Raw genomic sequence first — 12,028 nt, 5'->3', positions numbered from 1 at the left:
TGTCGTTTTAAATAGATATGGAATATGGAATGGATTTCTAATGTTTGTTCGGAGTCTCGGATGGGATCCAGGACATCACGAGGAGGTCCGGAATGGTCCGGAGAATAAGATTCATATATAGGAAGTCATTTTCTAAGTTTGAAAATGATCCGGTGTATTTATGGAAGGTTCTAGAAGGTTCTAGAAAAGTCCGGAAGAAATCACCGCGGAAGGTGGAGTCCCGGAGGGACTCCACCAACCATGGCCGGCCAGCCAAAGGGGGAGGGGAGTCCCAGGTGGACTCCACCTAAGGTGGCCGGCCACTCCACCAAGGAAAGGGAGGAATCCCACCCCAAGTAGGATTCGTCCATATGGCAGTTTTGAATTGGGGTCTTATTCGAAGACTTTGGGCAAACCCTTGGGGGTTCCACCTATATAATGAGGGACAAAGGGGAGGGGGCCGGCCACTTCAAACACACCTTGGCCGCACCCCATAGAGGCACCAAGGCCGGAGCCCCCCTCTCCCCAAACCCTAGCCGCCCCTCCTCCTCATACACCTCTAGTAGTGCTTAGGCGAAGCCCTGCTGGAGTTCTCCACCACCACCGACATCACGTCGTCGTGCTGTCGGGATTCCGAGGAGGATCTACTACTTTCGCTGCCCGCTGGAACGGGGAGGAGGACGTCATCATCAACACCGAACATGTGACCGAGTACGGAGGTGCTGCCCGTTCGTGGCACCGTCAAGATCTTCTACGCGCTTTTGCAAGCGGCAAGTGATCATCTTCTGCAACAACAAGATCTAATCTCGTAGGCTTTGGAAATCTTCGAGGGTTAGTCTCATGATCTTCTCATTGCTCCCATCTTCTAGATTGCTTCTTGGCTTGGTTTTCGTTCTTGCGGTAGGAAATTTTTTGTTTTCTATGCTACGAATCCCATCAATGACAAACTCATATCTACCACATCACACCACTGCAGCCGGGTAACAAGTATCTATCTACTTCATGCATTCTTATCTTGTATCCAACCGTGTGGTTGTCTTTGGCATGAATTGTTGTTTGAAAATGTTGTGGTCTTGCAAAGCTCTTAATGAAACCTCTTTATTGAAAATGCGAGAAATTTGAGATGAGCGCATATGGTAGGAAGTATATAAAATCATATTCATGATTCACCTAATCCCAAATATGCCATCTTAGCAATTGTATTGCACATCTTTTCCTCAATATGCTCACATGTGCAATAAAGATGAATTTGCAAATTTGATTCTTTCATTGATATTTCTTTTGTATCTATTTTGTGTGTACATGTTTCTTTGTGGATAAATATCTTTGTGATGTTGTCCACTTAGAGAAACGTATATACATGAGAGATGATACATCTTCTTTTCGTATCTTATTTGAGTCTTGTGTGTTGTATGGCTATGCTTAACAATATCATTCATTGAAGACTATGATGATGCTCAATGCTTATTCTTGTATTAGTCTTATAACATGCTTTGGCATGCCTCTCATACATCCTTTTGGTTGATCTTTCTCTTATGTTGCCTCTTGTTTGTTGCTCAACCACTTGTTTGTTCCAAGTGTTAAACCTAATCTCTTATCTATGATCTCTTGCCAATGTTTGTGTTTTAAATGGTAATGAGGGAGTGAGGATTCCATGTTGTGCACATTGTATTCAAATGAAACATTCTAACATGTGCACATACCTTGGGCAGCTTCCTCACTTTAATTAAAACACTCTTTTGCGGCTATCATAAATCTTTATTTCACTTGGTATCTTTTGCTTTGAATGATCTTGTGGCAGTTATGATTCCATGTTTGTGCACCTTACTTTGCAATGCAAATTGTCTATTTTGTGCACAAACCTTGGGAAGCTTCCACATATTACTTAGAGCATTCTTCTTAATCTTATCATAATTTCTTTCATTTGGTTCGTTCGTTCATTTGATTGCTTGCTTCATTTGTTGGAACTTCTTCACCTTCTTATCCTTTTGCAATCTTTGTTCCTCAATATAGTTTGATTTCCTTCGAGTATTCGTCATTGAATACGTGCATTTGATTTCACTCACATTATGAGAAATGCACACCTTATGCAGGAACTCTCACTATATTGGCCTTCTAAATTGTTTGCCCATTTCGGCAATCGATGCCAATGGGGGAGAAGTTTGGAGGGTTTTAGGGAATTGGTTGTATGCTTTTGTTTGCCTTGCATTGGTTGCTTTGGATGGTTGAATATTTAGAGGATACTCCGGTAGGCTTTGATTGCCAATATATGCAATGAAATTCAAGTTCATTCACACGTGCATATATTATGGGGGAGTTTGTTCTAAATATTCAACTTGTCTTGTTCGCTAAATTCCTTATATAAACCCTCTCAAAGAGATTGTCGTCAATTACCAAAATGGGGGAGATTGAAAGAACATGGAGCCCCCATGTGTGGTTTTGGTAATTGATGGCAATCCCTATGGACTAATGGTTGCATTGAGTTTCTCTTATAGGTTTTGTCCATAGGCAATGCTTGTACCATGAGTTGGTTTCAAGGTTGCAAGAAGAGGAAGATGCTGAAGAAACAAGTGCCTGAAGAAACTCCAGGCTGGATAATCCGGCCCCAAGCGGCCGGATCATCCAGCCCCTGAGGCCTGGAATGCGCTAAGGAAAAGAGGGGGCGGATGGAATTTCCATCCAGCCCCCGGATACTTTTTCCGTCCGGCTGGCACCAGGGGATTTTGCACCGCGCGGAAGTGAGCGGGGGCGGATGGTATTTCCATCCGGCCCCCGGATGGAAATACCATTCGGCCCCTAACAGTGGACTTCACACATTTCGGAGCAAACAAGAGCGAGCGAGATGAAGAGAATATTCCCCCGAGCTTTAAAGGAATATTCCGAAGACGGGGCGGATCATCCGGTCTGCCCGCTGAAGAACTTACCCTGGATCATCCGGGCCAACTTGGTCGGATCATCCGCCCCTCGACTCCGCAACGGCTACATCAACCGTATGGGCTATAAAAGGGGGAGTCTTCTCCCTCCTCAAAGATAGATCGGACCAGCATGAAGAACATGAAGATATGCCAAACAAGTAACTTTCCCTTGACAGTTTAATTATGGGGGAGCAATCCGCAAGACTTCATCAAGCAAGCATAATCAAGAAAGGCGTTCCATCTTAAAGCGGTCAAGATCGTCATCGTCAAGATCGAGTGGAATGCGCAAGATCAAGGTTTGTTCTTGATAGGTTTTCTCTCTTACTGGTCTCTTGTTGTTGGGAGACCGGGTGACAAGGGATTAACTTATCAATGCCTACAGATTGTAGACTAGGGTTTTGTTGGAAGTAGAGGGCAAGTAGATCTCGAAGGTTTCAGCCGAAAAGTACTCGACGACGTAAAAACTAGGGTTGCGTGAAACAATGAATCGATCCTTTCTTTGTCCCTCGACTCCCCCTTATATAGGAGGCGGAGCCGAGGGTTTCGTAATACACAAGTTACAGAGTCCGGGAGGGTTTCTAACCCGTCCCGTAAAATTACAAGTCTATATTTCCTAATACAACTCTAGCTTTCCTTAATACTATCTTGGGCTTCCGAACTTTATATTCTTCGAGTCATGGGCCTTCAGTAAACCCCGGGTACCATCTTTGGCAGGCCCATTGGGGATGCCTATGTCAGTAGCCCCCGAGATTTTACTTGAATCGAAGAATCGGGGAAAATCTCCAAATTTATAAGCATTCAATAACTTTGCCAAGCTTATCATATATCTTTGGATATACAATTCTATATTGTACAGGGATAATGGTAATTGGGGCTAGTTCATCTGACGGATCAGGTACTAGTTAACTGCTCTAGTGGCAATCCGCAAAAACCTACTTCAAAATCACGTCCCTGGACATGATTTCGGGATACTGGTGTTAACTCGACAGGTGCCGCTTAAGGTCTTACCATTCTGTCGAGTCCCAGTCATATTTTATCGGGTACCTAACGCGTCCGTTAGGATTTTTCTTCGTATCTGTTGATACGGAAAAGAGTAGCAAACCGACGTCAGAGACGGTGCCACGCCGCTCAGAACGGATCTGGGGTCTTACCTTCGCAAAATTTTGCGGCATTCAGAGATTGTTCGCGACTTTTAGCGCTCTGAGAATATATTGTCGAGTGCTTTTTCGGCTGTTGGAATAGCACATTTTATTGAGTCACAAATGACTTATCTTGCTTCCCGATGGGAGTATATGTAGAGTTATTTGTATAACTCGAAATATGCTCACTTTTTTTTCTTTTTACAATTTCATCGGGCACGCGAACAGCGTTCCCGATGGGAGTAGCCCCCGAGGCTACAGCCAAGGACTTGTGCTTGGTTGTAGGCTCAACGCTTTATGCCGCTATATTGTCATTCTTTCTCGAGCTCTTCACATCTATCGGGTGCGCGACCAGCGCTCCCGATGGGAGTAGCCCCCGAGGCTATGAACAAAATGCTTTGCTTTTGATCATAGGCTCCCGCAATTTCTATTTTGTCATAGTCGAATATTTCTTTTTTCCAAAGTAGCCCCCGAGCATTTGGGCAAAAACTTGTATTTGATCAAAGGCTCTCGAAATAGTCAATAATTTTTCCTGCCGCCAATTTCCTGAATCTTCACTGTCGAGATTTTCCCCTTGGTCAAAGTAACACCATTACTGACAACAACCACAATTGTTGTATCCAGAAGACGCGAATGCTGCTCTCTCTCTGTCTTGTGGGCCCAAATTCCTCGCCAATTTGACACGTCGTGCAAGTGGGGAACCCACGTCCTCCGCTTTTCCTGGCGCACGTACTGTAGCGCCTGTTCCGTTCCTTCTCAATCAAAATACCATTTTACCCTTAACCATATCTGCAATATCCACCGCAAGATTATTGCATCCAACAGTGCATTGATTCGCCAAATCTCTATATAAGATCTTCTTCTTCCTTCGTTCACCTCTTCGCTTGCGCCGCACCTCTTCTCTCTTCTGCATAAAATCCCCGTCGCGCCCTAACACCTCCTGAGCTCATCCACGCTCATACTTCGCACTTTGGCCATTGTTGATGCCACCGCGCTCGCGGCTCACCCGCCACAGCACACCGGAATCGAAAATGGCAGCTGAGGATCTGGAGTGGGAGAGATCCAAAATCTCCAACCAAGACCTGAACTTGATGAAGAAGCTTGGGCTTATGCAGAAGAAGGACGTGCTGCGCTTCCCCAGCGAAGAAAGCTATCCATCTCCTCCAATCGAGTATCGGGTCAGTTTCGTCGACCACCTCATTCGCGGCCTTTCTACCCCCATTCATGATTTCGTCCGCGGTCTTCTCTTTGTTTATGGGGTACAGCTGCATCAGCTAACTCCTAACTCTATTCTCCACGTCGCAATTTCCATCACTCTTTGCGAGTGCTTCCTCGGAATCCCTCCTAACTGGGCTCTGTGGAAGCGCATCTTCTACCTCCGCCGTAATGGCTCCCACAACATCGCCTACAACATAGGTGGTGTTGTTATCTGCGTTCGCCCTGACGTCGAGTATTTTGACGTCAAATTCCCTGATTCCGTCCAAGGGTGGCGCAAAAGATGGCTCTATGTGCGCGAAGAAAGCGCTAACTCAGTGGAGTACAACATAGCTCCTTTTTGATGGAAACGCCAAGATTCTTCGCCGCCGTTCCTGGGACGCTGAAGCTACCGAAGAAGAGAAAAAAGCGACAGAGGCGCTAATGTCTCGTATCCATGAGCTTCAGAATACCCGCGGCAAGGAACTGTCGGGTATCCAAATCACAGCTTACTTCCTTAGGATTAGGGTGCAGCCTCTGCAGGCTCGCAAAAATCCCCTTTGGACGTATGCTGGCGAAAAAGATGCTAACAGGCTCTCCAAGGATCTTTCTGTAAAGGACTTGGAGAAACTTATCCGAAGAATTTCATCGCTCAGCAAGAAAGATCCTATTCCATCTTCTTGCCGTGTGGAGCCATATAGTGTCTCCAACCCTCTCCCCAAGGTATTTTCTTCCTCTCGACGTTTTTGTCTTCTCGATGATTTTACTATTTATCGAGTGCCATTTTTACTAATGTCCCCTGCATAAATTTCTTGTCGACATTCTTTGTATTTGTAGAATCATCCAGTTCTAGCTTCTCTTCCTCCTCTTCCTGAAGATGGAGAGGTCGAAGAACAAGCTGTTGTCACTGACGACAACCAGGGTACTTCTCGCCCTGAGAGTGAAGTCGCGGGTTCTCAGAAATCCGCAGCTTCTTCTGAAAGAGAAGATTCTAAGGATACCGCATCGACACACTCCCTCCCCTCCGCTGTCTCTCCAAGGAACAAGAGAAAAAGGGACGAAGTTGACGATTTTGGCACCTCCAAAGCCGGCGCACCTCCTGCCGAAGAAATTGTTCCTACTGAGGGAAGGACAACTTTCAATCCTTACGAGGATGCCCTTGTCAGCTCGTAAGTTCCTTGCTGCTTTTTGTTGCTTGCTCTCGATATTTTGTCTATGTTGATTCTTACTTTGTCGCATTTTTATTGTAGTGGTGACGAGGATGAAAATCCACCTATTGATGCGACTGCTCGAACGAGTACGTCGCATACTTTAGTTGTCTCCGAAACTCAGCCTGATGGAGAGGAAACTTCGCCTCCTCAGCAGGACATTGAGCATCCAACTCCAATTGCAAGCCCCCGTGCCCCTTCACCCAAGAGGGCTAGGGTTGAACCGGCCAAGGAGCCTATCTTGCCAATTGGTAGTTCCACAACTCCTTCACTGGATGATGTAAGTTCTTTACTTCTTTTCTGTCTTCCGAAAATTTCAATACTATTGGCTCCCCTCTATTTTTGCTTCTTTTGCTTGTTACTGTCGAACTTTTCAATTCCTATATTGATTTTTCTTCCTCGACGTTTCTTTTGCAGCCTTTGATGAAGGAATTTATTCGTCTCGGTACCCAATTCGTCGGGTATCGTGACCATACTAAAGAACTTGAAGGTACTCTCTTTTTTTACTGCTCCGCCTGCTAAATAAATTCTCCTTCATTTTTTACCATGACACTTGTTTATTGTCAATTGTGTTGCCAGCCAATCTTGCGAAAGCTAACAAACGTGCTGATGCTCTTGCTCTTAAATTGGAGCAAAGCGAAAAAGCTCGCGAGAAAGCTGAATCAGATGCTGCCGCTGTCAAAGGTCTTCGAAAAAGACTTCATGACGCGGAAAATTCCTTAAGCGAACATATTACTCAGCAATTTGTTCGTGAAGAGGAAATTGTCACTCGCTTGCAGTCGCAGAGTCGACGTTTTGTCAGTAAGTACTTGGATCAACATGATTTCCTCGGGTAGCCATAGGATTCCTTTGCTTGTTTTCTGACGGGCTATATTTTTGCTTTATTAGGGAGAACGCAGCAAGATTATGATCTAGAAAATCCTGAAGGTGATCGCCTCCTCGACGCACTCTCCCTTCTTGAGATTCATGGAGATGAAGCACGCCAAGGTCTAACTGACGCTAGAATAGTTCTATCTCGGCTTTTTCCGTTCTTCTTCGTGAAGAAAGAAGAACCCGAGACTTTTACTGCTCTCTCCAATTGCTTCAAGTCCAAAGAAGATCTTGGACCCAGTCTTCGACAAGAAGGCCTAAAGATTGGTGTTGAAGGCACCATAGCTTTGGTTGCTAACATCCAACAGGATGTCGACTGGGCCAAAGTTAGCGATGTAAAGGATATGGAGACGAAGAAATGGCAGTCTTTGATTAAGGCTGCCAAGCCACACTCGAAGAAAATCCTTGCTTTCCTTGGATTCAAGCCAACTCCAGCTCCTAGTTCATCGAAGCCGGAGGTCAAGTAGACCACCTTGTCTCTATTTTGTTTTGCTTCTCTTTTGATGCTGTCGCCAAAGTAGCTTTGGTGACAACTTCCCCAATAGTTCAATAGGAATCTTTTGTAATAGCCTTGTAAACATCTGACCTTATTAATAAAAAAGCTATGTTGCCGAGGTATTGATATCGAATTATTTTCTCTCCAGTTAATTTTTGACAACTATACCACTGGGCCTCATTCCTTGGTTGCCTTGCCTGCTACGTCTTGCTCTAAAAGGTCCTCCGCTGTCGAGTATATTGGAGGTTTGTCGAGTGCTGCACAAAATGAGGACTTAGACGAACTCCGTCAACAACTGCAGTCGAAGAAAAAACAGATTCTCGTGATCATGGAACAGTCTCGAAGATCATCTGAGAATGAAAAACGAGCTGTTCAAAAAGCTCAAGAAGCCATGGCGTTGAAGGAAACTGCAATTGCTGAGGCTGCCGAAGCTACGCGCCGAGAGAATCATATGCTTGATCTGATGAATGATGCTAGCTTGGATATGACGGGTATGCTCCGCAAAACTTGGTCATTTGTTAATTTAACCTTATTATCTTTTACTCTTTGCTAATGTTTCCGGTAAAACAGGTTCTTTCTTGGATACTGCTGCCGAAGATCAACGTGTTGAAGCTCGAACCAATTTGCTTGTCAGGCTTGCTCGTGAGCACGGTGCCAATTTCTGGGTCACTCCTGAGCGTACTCGCCAAATAGTCAGATTTCAAGATCGCGCCAGTCAGGTCCGCGATTTTCTCGACTTCTGCACGAAAACTTTGTCTTTAGTCTACAGTACCATGTTTCCTTGCAACAGAATCCCAGACACCCTTTCTGCTTTAATGGAGAAATTTCGAGATGCTCCTCATATTCATCAATTTGTGCGGGCTCAGCTAGAAGCTGGGGCAAGATTCGCCATGATTATGATACAGATCTGCTACCCGAAGTTAGATCTTACTCAAATTGTCACCAAGTGTCTGGCCAAACAGGCGAAGCGGAGGAGGAACATTGATAAAATCGACAGTATTGTGCGCCCTGTAGCAGAAGAGATGATGGACGAACTGCTTCGGATGGATGCAGAATTCTTTGTGAGGGGTAGTTATGCTGAACATAGTACTGGTGCTGCAAATAACGAGGGTACCAATATAGACGTTATACTGAATGCTGATTGAAGAATTTCTTTGTTGTTCTTTCCCGGTCGAAGAATGCCTGTATATTGTAACTAATATATATGTTGTCAAATATCTCGAACTATTTTTGTTTCAACAAGCCCCCGAGCTTTGTTGTTGGTTCTTCCTGTGTGTCTATATTGTTTTGCGAGGTGTGTTGCACCAAGGCGAAATTTACTGTTTTGCAAGTTCTATTTTGTCGGCAGTTCATATGTATACTGTAGCTGCTGGGTGCAAGCCCCCGAGCGTGTCGATAAAGAAGATGTATATCACCAATATCTTTTCTATATTGCAGCACCGCGAGCCCGCCTCATTAAAAACCTTTCCAGCCCCACTCGGTGCCCTGAAAAGGAAAAGAGTGCGTCTGAAAGCTCGCGGGTGTTTCAGTACATTGTATTTTTACAAAGGAGGACTATATTTCGACTCTAAGCGTAGAACCGCCTGAGTTGCGCCACGTTCCACGGATTTGGCTCTGCAACCCCTGTCTTCTTGTCCTTTATCCTGTATGCTCCTCCTTCGATTACTTCTGTGATGATGTAAGGGCCGAGCCATGGCGACTCGAGTTTTTCATGACTTTTTTGAGTGAGCCGAAGAACTAAGTCACCAACCTGAAAAGATCTCGGGCGCAGACGTCGACTGTGGTAGTTTTTCAGGTCTTGCTGGTACTTGGTAACCCTTGATAACACTTCATCTCGAGCTTCATCCAATGCGTCGACATCATCCTCCAATGCTCTTTTTGAAGCTTCCTCGTCATACTCTGTTATTCTCGGAGAATCGTGCTCTATTTCTATCGGCAATACTGCCTCAGCTCCATGGACCAGAAAAAACGGAGTTTCTTGTGTCGCTGTGTTTGGTGTTGTTCGTATACTCCATAACACACTGGACAACTCCTCTGGCCAAGTATGTCGAGCTTTTTCCAGTGGTGCCAACAGACGCTTCTTGATGCCATTGCAGATGATACCATTGGCTTTCTCGACTTGGCCATTGGTCTGCGGGTGCGCAACTGACGCAAAGTGTAGTTTGATGCCTACCTCTGCACAATATGCCTTGAATTCCTTGGATGTGAAGTTACTACCATTGTCCGTGACGATGCTATGAGGTACTCCAAATCTGAAAACGATACTTTTCACGAACTTAACGACAGATGCTCCGTCCGGCGAATTTATCGGCTTCGCTTCTATCCACTTTGTGAATTTGTCGACCGCGACGAGCATGTACTCATATCCTCCTGGCGAAGCTTTGTGTAATTTTCCCACCATATCGAGACCCCACTGAGCGAAGGGCCAAGACAGCGGTATTGGCATCAACTCGTCACTTGGGAGAGTGAGGTTTTGCGGCAAATCTCTGGCACGCGTCGCAAGTACGAACTATTTCTTTCGCATCCTCAATTGCTGTCAACCAATAAAATCCTGCTCTGAAAACTTTGGCTGCTATAGCTCGACTGCTTGCATAATGACCACATATTCCTTCGTGTACATCCTTCAGGATCATCCTTCCTTCTTCAGGTGTGACGCACCTTTGTAACACTCCCAAAATACTTCGTTTGTACAACTCCCCTTTGACCACAGTAAAGGCTTTAGAACGCCTTATAACTCGCCTTGCTTCAACTGGATCGTCGGGTATTTGTTTTCGTAGGATGTATGATATATACACTTGCATCCATGGGATTTGTACCATCATTACTAGGTCCTGTTCCTCTTCTTCTTCTGGTGCTTCTTTCGTAGCCCCCGAGGGTTTCTTGTCCTTCTCCTTCTTTTTTGGCTTCTTCGACTTTGTAGATCTCTCGGCTATCTCTTCCCAGAATACGCCTGGTGGAATTGCGAGACACTGCGACCCGATATTTGCAAGAACATCGGCTTCATCATTGCTCAGCCTACTGATGTGATTTACCTCGCATCCATCAAACAGCTTCTCTAGCTCGTTGTATACTTCTTTGTATGCTATCATACTATCATTAACTGCATCACATTGATTCATGACTTGCTGAGCCACCAACTGCGAGTCGCCGAATATTTTTAGCCGAGTTGCGCCACAAGCCTTCGCCATCTTCATTCCGTGTATAAGGGCTTCGTATTCTGCCTCATTGTTAGACGCGTTTGGGAACGTCATCCGTAAGACATATTTTAATTTGTCGCCTTCAGGTGATATTAGTATTACGCCTGCTCCAGCTCCTTCCAACCTCTTGGACCCGTCAAAGTTCATAGTCCAGGTTCTCGATAAATCCGGGGGTCCCGTATTTTGTAACTCCATCCACTCTGCGATGAAGTCCGGTAAGATTTGCGACTTTATTGCTTTTCTTTTTTCGTACGTGATGTCCCGAGGGGAAAGTTCTATTCCCCAAAGGGAGACACGACCCGTAGCTTCTGGATTGTTCAATATATTGGATAAATGCGCCTCATTGACCACTATTATCGGATGCGCCGAAAAATAGTGCCGCAGTTTTCTTGCAGTTGTAATCACTCCATATGCTAGCTTAAGTGCATGTGGGTACCGCTGTTTTGATGGCGATAAAACTTCACTGATGAAATATACCGGCCTCTGTACTCCATGGAGTTTTCCTTCTTCTTCTCTTTCGACTACAAGTGATGTGCTGACCACCTGAGGCGTAGCTGCGATGTACAACAATAAAGGTTCCTTCTCCTTAGGCGCCACCAGGATTGGTGGTGTCGAGATTGTGCGCTTGAGATCCTCGAAAGCTCTGTCTGCTTCTTCGTTCCATTGAAACTTCTCCCCTTGCTTGATCAAAGCGTAAAATGGCAACGCCTTTTCTCCCAGCCTTGCGACGAATCTGCTTAAAGCTGCGACTCGCCCAGTTAACTGTTGTATTTCTTTCAACTTTGTTGGCTTCCTCATTGTTACGATAGCTTGAATTTTCTCTGGATTAGCTTCGATTCCTCTTGCCGAAACTAAGAACCCGAGAAGTTCTCCCGCAGGAACGCCAAAGGAGCACTTTGTCGGGTTCAGCTTTAGGCAAAACTTGTCGAGGTTGTCAAAAGTTTCCTTTAAGTCCTCGATCAATGTTGATCCTTCTTTTGTTGTTATGACGATATCGTCGATGTATACTTGTACATTTTTCCCAATCTGT

The sequence above is a fragment of the Lolium perenne genome, chromosome 1 (assembly GCF_019359855.2).
Source record: "Lolium perenne isolate Kyuss_39 chromosome 1, Kyuss_2.0, whole genome shotgun sequence".
Taxonomy (NCBI): Eukaryota; Viridiplantae; Streptophyta; class Magnoliopsida; order Poales; family Poaceae; genus Lolium; species Lolium perenne.
The sequence above is the reverse complement of the archived record's forward strand: the minus strand, read 5'-3'. Positions refer to the sequence as shown.